Here is an 8,445-nt window from a genome sequence, read left to right on the forward strand (position 1 = left end):
AGTATATATATATATATATATATATATATATACACACACACACACACAAACACACGTTTACTAATTCCACTGCACATCAGAGACTATAACGAGCGAAGCGGAACAGAAGAATGCATTATGATTTTTTTTGTAATACAGTGTTACAGTGTAATGTGATTAATTTTAAAGTATTCGTTTTCATGAAAGAATGAAATTTCGATAAGTGATATTGCCTAGAGAGTTAAAGCGAAGACACCATTTTTCTGAAGAATCACCAGAATTGTTTGGTTTACTGTGATCTATTTTTCGATGTAGAGTAATAAAAAAGAAATCTGTAAAACACATATAAATAGCTGATGATGAAAACATGTTCAACTTTTTATGATTATCTGACGTTGTATGGGAGGAACTGTGCATCACGAATAGTGTAAAAAAATTGAACAATAAACATGGAGGTACGAGGTGATTCGTAGAATTACATAAAACGATTTACGTTTGTATACGTTAAATGTGATTATAAAAGCCAGAAGACGTTTGTAATTGACAAAATATATAATATACATATCTTACATAATGTGCTTAATTTCAATGAATTTTACCAACAAAATTACACAAGAGAAACAGTATCCACAACAAAAATGAGCCATGGAAATCATGGTTAATTTTTAATTAGGTTTTTGTCATTGTTAGCAACGTTAGTCTGACTGGTAGGAAATCTTGTAGCTGAAACACACTGAAATAAGTTTCTTTTTATTGAGTAGTATATTAATTCTATTTACTTTTTTTTTCAGATAGATGAGATGTGTATGAGTCTGTTTTTATGTCCAGTACTTTTAACACCGAACAAGAATAAAGGTAGCAACTTGTCTGATAGCTCCAGAAGCATTTGTTTGGATTGTTCAATATTTTTTAATCCTTGTTGTTACCATTAGTATCGGACTTTGGTAGCATGTTCAGGATGTTACACGATATAGTATTTATCAGGAAGAAAACAGTTAGATTTGTAAAGTTTTTGAAAAGTTAAATAACCTTGCGCAAAGAGGAAGTGATTTGTTTTTATATCAATAATTGACTTTAGGAAACGTGGTAGCTTGAAATCGGGAACATACTAGAGTACATTTGAAATATTTTACTGTAAGTTCTACAAGTGATAGCAGAAATGTTTACTTGTAGCCTGAATATAATGTAGAAAAACGTCACATCTAATTTGTTATTAAGATAACATTAAAAACATTTTTTACAGTGGATCGTTTTATTTGCTCGTTTAGTAAGAGTAGGGCCAATTAGAGGGGGGGGGGGGGCAGGAGGTCCATTATTATAGCCTGGGGCCTCGAAAGGTAGAAGTGGCCAGGGCGTCTGTGAGGTCATGAGGTGTATTTTGAGCATTTAACAGCTAGATCGGAGACTATACAACAAAACACTACAGAGATTATTTCTGAAGTATTACATACATATAAAGACAGATTAAAGTTTCTAATGCTGTACTATGAATGGATGTAACTCTGCAGCCATATTGAAATGAATCTATTAAAACATTACATGATACGTGTTTTTTATGATTATTTTTTTAGTATTGTTTGTAATTAAGCACAAAGCTACACAAAGAGCTATCTGCGCTCTGCCCACCACGGGTATCGAAACCCGGATTCTAGCGTTGTAAGTCCGCAGACATACCGCTTTGCCACTGGGGGGGTTATTTTTTTGAGTATGTGATAATGTCAAGAACTGGATTACTTTCTTGTACTATGTAGTTTTCATACAGAGACCAAGAGCAAGTCACTGTAATACTGCTAAGTTGTCTGTAAAAGACACTAACAATACAGCTATATGAAGGACTAATCATACGGACTTATAATACGAGTATATACATTAATTGTTCGTAGGCGATTAAAATGAATTTGATATATATGGGATATATGTTAATTTTAAAGATTATTTGGATAAAGTTCATAACATTTCAGATAACAATGAAGTATTTTGAATTCAAAATTTTATTTCTATATATATTACAGAAACATGTATGTAGAGGGCGTTTACTTATTTAACATACAGTTATACTATTTTCAGATAGATGGACTGATGTGAAAGAAAACACTTCTAATCAGCTGGATGTTTTGCAACTTCTGAACCAGTTTTTCTGAAAGTAAGTAAAATGAAAACTGAATTTCACACTTACGAGTATATTGCTGAAATTTTCAATTTTACGATAAACACATCAGAAAAGTTCGTGCAAGTAATTGGAAGATTGAAGTATCTTCACTTCGTTATTTGTAGCTGTCTAGATAATGCCTTGAACCTTCTTGCTAAGGACATTGGTAAACTCAGAACTGTGAGCAAACTTAAAGAAACAGTTAAGCATATTATAAAGTTCTACTTGGCGACATACATCCCATAACATTAGTAAAACAAATGAAGAAATATATTCAGTTTTTCCCTCCTTACTTGGTGGACAGTTGTTGACGATAAGTTATTAAGTACCTTGATAATGCAGTTAAAACCAAGGAGCATTGTAAATTATCATGGTAGATTCACAGGTCAGCATCCTCATCCATAAATTTATTGTGTGCAAATGATTTGCAGCCAATCTTGTAAGCTATCTCGAAGCTCGAAGGTGACAAACCATTGCTATATGAGGTGTCCCTTTCTTCAAGAAAAGAGTCAGTACTAAGAAGACACTTTGCAATGATCATCCTAACTAACAGCTGGGGTACAGGGCTTGTTGACAATATTTTTCATCCATTGGGGCTATTTGTTTCCATCCTACTCAACTGGCAGCCAATAGGTTCAACTCATAATACGAAGGTCAAACGACCCTGGAGAATATGGGCAAAATGGATCTATGATCATGAAGGTATCTGAGCATTTGTCTAACGTGGATGTAGTACTTATTTTGCGTGATTTGTCTGATTACATTACTGGACACTATGGATCAGATACGCTTTAATTAAAGAAGTCAGGTGGCATTACCGCATCTTTAACGTGGTAGAAAGGACTTTGTGAGCGTTAAGCTTTTCACTTATTATAGATTCTTGTAAACTCAGTTGGGAAGCATTTGACAATGTAACAGGAAAATGAATCGTTTCAGATTGAACCATTGAACTGAACTTGTTGCACTATATCTTTACCTCCTAAAGACGAAGATCTGGTCAGTGTCAACAGAAATGTCGCACTATATCTTTACCTCCTAAAGACGAAGATCTGGTCAGTGTCAACAGAAAAAAGAAAATCGTGGACTGAGAATGAAAACCTAAGTTATTGAGGCACGACTGCCAGTACTAACGGCATTAGAGGAAGCAAAGATCAGGAAAAAGAAATTATAGAATGAAGAATCAAGTGCGGACGTATTCAGTGAAGACTCAGTGTGACACTTAAGAAGGACAGACCAATGATTCAGCTACTTGTGGATAATAAATGTTAGCAATTTAAATAATTTATTTTGTTGCAATTGTTCAGAAATGCTAAATATTGAAATAAAAACCAAAGAACCGTGTAGGAAAAAATTACCTGTATAATTATGCATATGCATTTTAAGTTTATGTAGAGCGAACCTATGGACCCATTGAACCTCCATACCAAATTTGGTGAAGAACCATCTACAGGGGGGGCGAATTATATAATTATAATATTACTGTCTGTTCTATGCCCATGTAACTACTTCGCTGGGTGTGGATGAATCTTCCCGAAGTTGGTATGGCGGTTCAGTAGGTCGATGCGAGGGTACACACAAATTTTAACTTTTGCATTTTGCGGTTTTTACCACTAACTCACTCCTGTGGATGGATCTTCACCAAATTTGGTATGAAGGTTTGTTGGGTCCATGCGGAGATACATGCAAACCTGCGGTTTCGCATTTTGTGTTTTGCAATTTTTATGGGCGTTTTTGCATTTTGTACAATTACATATAAGAAAAGCAACTTTTCATGTCCTAAGATAACCTTTCATTAATCATGAATTTACATAACTTTCGTCCAGGGGACGGGTACTCCATCTAGTTTCCAATAAATTATTATTCCAGCATTTGATGGAAGTACTGGTTGAACCGACAAGATTGACATCCAGTAATATATGTACTTTATGTAATGGGCTATTGGGTTTGTATTGATCTTGCTCACATTGTACGTCAGTTATTGTTCCCCGGTTGGTCAACGGTAAGTTTATAACTTATAATGTTAAACCTCGGGTTCGAGTCCGCCATCCTTCAGTGGATTAGCGGCAGCTTTTTAACTTACAATGCAAAAATCCGGGATTCAATTCCTCGTAATGGACAGAAAGCCCATTGTGTAGCTTTACGGTAAAACAAAGAAACGAAATAATAAAAAAAACTCCTACATATATCGAATGAAACTCAGAAAATGATTGTAACTCTACTTGTAGTTCACATAAACATTTAAATTTTGTTAGTTTTTTGTTTTTCACATTTATTATATACTAGCCGGAGTACCTGCTCGTTGGACAAGTGAAATAAAAACTCGTTTCTAACAACGGATAGAAAAATGTGCATCTATTTTTTTTCTTAACATAATACACACTAAAAGTGTAATAAAAATACATCAAGATACCAAGACTAAAAAGAAAGACATACTGTTTTAAGAATTCTATCAATATGAAATTAGATGGGGGAGGTCCAACCCCACCTCATGATCATCCCATTCTTACATCCACTGTGTCAAGTTTGGTGCTGGTTGATCAAGAAATGTGGAAACGTATAGGGGACAGATACACATACATATTGACGATTATTTATATAGAATCTATACTATAGATACATGCTCATACCATATTGTTTCAAGCTTATATGCATACATGTTTAATGATACGTCCATGTTTGAAATTTCATCTTGTCTATTTTTTATTTTTGTTTTGTTTTTAGAAGCAGAAAAATGTAACTTGAATAAAAGCTGTAATATGGTACTTCGAGATTTAAACTTTTGTGTTTCGCTTACAATCTTATGTGAAGTACTTCCTTGTTTCGTGTGTACGTAATCGTTTTACAATAGTAACTTTGACTGAGTAATTTAACATGCTTCCCGGATGTTCTTAACTTTTTTATTCCTTCTTATATCATAAAAGGAGTTCTTTCTGGGCTCCTTTAAGCAGTTATCAGTAAATCCTTACGTATTGAATAAAACATTCCGTTGTGTGTGTGTATATTACGAAACAAAGTAGTATATCCGTTCAGTATTATGCATGCACATGTGATGTATATGTGTACAGAAACATTACACGTGTGTAGAATACACTAAAGTCTTCATAGCAGAGTTATCATTTTTTTTCTTGATAAAAAAGTTAACATACTTAAGCAACATGTAATTAGTTGTCATAGGAATAACTTGGTTTGTGACGTTTTTATTAGCCTCTTACAAGGTGTTTGTTCCCCTTTTTCGGTAGCGTCAGTAGCGTTAATAAATCGTTTAATGGTTTTTGTCCTTCTGCACTCGGACTCTTCTCGTTAGTAACTGAGACGTCAATTGTACACTGAGGGTCAGAACGCTTGGTTAGAATACTCGGACTGCGAAAACGAGAGTTCATGGTTCGAGGTTCGTTGTCGTAAAAACGCAATCTGCATTTTGGGACCGCGGGTACATTATAAAAGTGGTTTCATATTTATTTCGGTATTTTATATATATGTATGCTAAATAATTCTAATCAACTTGACAAAATGAATAGAGTAGCTTCATGACAACATACAAAACACCACTGTTATAACATTACAGTTTTGTATTTAAAACAGTCGGAAAAATCAGAGCACATCTAATACATTTATATGTTGACAAGTTAATAATCATTTAACAAGGGACCGTGCGCAAAATATTGAATATTATAAAAAGTTGAAATTACAATTAAGTCCAAAAGAGTATAACATAAAGCTAAAAGTTTTCCTTATTAACATGGATATCAAAATAATGACAAAAAGTATTAAAAATTCCACTCAGAGTTTTAGTTTACTTGTGGCCTTTTCTCTGAAATGATCACGGTCATTTTACTATGGCATTTGACAAGACTGTTCGCAGTTAAAAGAAAATCAACATTAGATGAGCCGAGTTTATTAAAGAAGCCTTCAGCTACAGTTCTAATTTTACTATAAAGTGGATGCAGAGCTTTAAGGTGGCTCTATCTATTTCGCAAGGTTTACAGTACTATAAAGTGTGTTATAACGTGAACACCTTTTCTAAGCTGGCGAAACATGATTCTAATTAACTATATTTGTTACAAGATATTAGAATTAAGCCTATTTGATTATTTAACACTACATTCTTTATTCAGCCCCTTAGGGGGTTTTAAGAAAAACTTATAATAATGTTGACGCTTTCACCAGCAACTTCAAATTTTTATTAACAAGTTAATATAAACTTTTGGGTCACTAATCCAGTAATTCTTTAATGTCTGTTTTTACTAAAGAGGTTTTCTCTTACCATTGTAGGTTTACAGTTCGGGCACTGGTCGGGTAGAATTTTCGGCGCCCGACTAGTGAAAGTGAATTTTTCCCTGTGTACTCCTGTTTTTCTCCCACAGCAAATTTTTTAGGTATAGGATATTTTTGATCCCCACCCCGTCTTCAGCGTTGGATTCTATGATCCCATAACGTTTGTTTCGTTGGATCCTGTGGTCCTCCATTTTTTCCTATGAAAACTTCCAATTACACCTTCCACACCACGAATGAGGAATTTTTCCATTTTTGAGCACCGCTGATCTTTAACAAATCTGTCGTGTTCCAACAAACAAACAACATCTCTGCTAAAACTTAGCCTTTCCATTTTTATTCTTTGAGCTTTTTTAATTTAACTAAGTTTTTAATTGTTGTTCCTTGTCGAATATTTTCTCCCAATCAGACTTGTGTTCTGTGTTGAAAGTGTTCGGCAATGTCTGATTTTTCTGGATACACAAATTGTGTTGCATCTACCTCTTCTTTGATTGTTTGTTGTATAATTTTACTTTCTATTTATTTTTCAATATTTTAGGTTTGACAACGGATATAGCACAGTAGCTGAAAGTTTGCAATAACGAAATTAATGAATAAAAAGGTGTAGTTTACCTGTTTATTGTGCATTTAGTAATCTTGCCCAATTATGAGCCCCAAAGAATAGATAGCATTTCTTTTTTACACCTTTTTCAACTGTAAGCAGAATTTGTTAAAGGTTTGTCGTAGAATTTGACCGGGTTTTTGTGCAACCCTATTGCGAGGGCAGTTTGTTTACTACATTTTGTATTTCTGTAGCAAGGTGGCTATTAATATATGGGATAGTAAATACGGCTGTTGGTTTTAGTTTCTGTTCAATGATGGTATGACGTCTTTGAGGTCTATAGTTAAGGAATAGTGTGTGTATATATAATCTTCCAAACATCCATTGATTTTAAGAATGGTTTTAAAATGTTCACGGGCTTTGTTTCGAAGCTGTCATGGCTGTAATTTCGGAATGTTTCGGTTTAGCAACAATTGTGCCACGTTTGACGACATCAGGATGATGAGAGTTATAATTTAGATAAAGAGGTTTCATCGTGAGTTTATGTATTCTGTCAGTCAAAATGGAGCTATAATGGAGAAAAAATGTTTTGTGTACGGCGTGATAGGTCATGTATTATTATTACTAAATATTTAATTGTTACTATGTATGGATTAAAATGTATAAATAGTTAAACTAGACAACTTCCGAAACAGGATGTCGAATTCATCCCGGATTATTATTTTTTATTGATGTGTGTGAGGTTATACAGAGTGTTCTTAATATATATATTATTATACTCTGGATGTTTCATTATATACTGTTTCAGTATATACTGTGAAGTAATTGACATTGTGTATGGTCATTACAACTGATACGTTACTAGGAGATGAACTCATGCTTCATATATAATGTATGAACTAAAATTATTTGATTACTGAAACACTGTGTAGCAATAATAATAATGGATATAAACGAGATTGAGTCTTCGATCTCCCGCATACGAAACGTGTGCCATGTCATATGAGCCCAAGTCCAAAGTTTTTTTTTTTTCACATAAGCAGCAATAAAAAGTGGAATATTATATATATGAGGAGGGTATATGTTTTGAATAGATAAATCCTGTAAATGATACTGTTGTTGTATTATGTAGTTGGACATGCGTGAAACAAAACCCACTAAACAAAATATGGGGTTTGTATTTTATTTTAAAGTAGATAAGTGTAAAAACGTGGAATGAATATGAACGAAATGTATCTCTGTACACAACATATTTTATATAAATACATTGTCTGGATAATCGACATCTTTGGCTAAGATCATGCGATTTTTTTCTTGATTGAACTATTGATTAAGTCCCCCCAGTGGCACAGCGGTATGCCTGTGGATTTATACTCCTGGTGGGCAGAGCACAGATACCCATTGGTATAACTTTATGCCTAGCTATAAACAAACCGTTCAGGGGACGGATACTCCAGCTAGTATACATATACACTGAGTGGTCACAAGTAAATAGACAGCCTAA

The 8,445-nt window shown here is 33.9% G+C and overlaps 1 long non-coding RNA gene across 1 annotated transcript in view; it reads left to right on the forward strand.

The window, feature by feature from the left end:
* Window positions 1–8,445, forward strand: part of LOC111086940 — a 58,629-nt gene that overhangs the window by 11,229 nt on the left and 38,955 nt on the right. The window contains exon 2 of the long non-coding RNA XR_002611658.1: window positions 2,047–2,122. This is a non-coding gene — a long non-coding RNA (uncharacterized LOC111086940). The remainder of the gene's footprint in view (window positions 1–2,046; window positions 2,123–8,445) is intronic.

This window comes from Limulus polyphemus, unplaced genomic scaffold (assembly GCF_000517525.1).
Source record: "Limulus polyphemus unplaced genomic scaffold, Limulus_polyphemus-2.1.2 Scaffold1572, whole genome shotgun sequence".
NCBI lineage: Eukaryota > Metazoa > Arthropoda > Merostomata > Xiphosura > Limulidae > Limulus > Limulus polyphemus.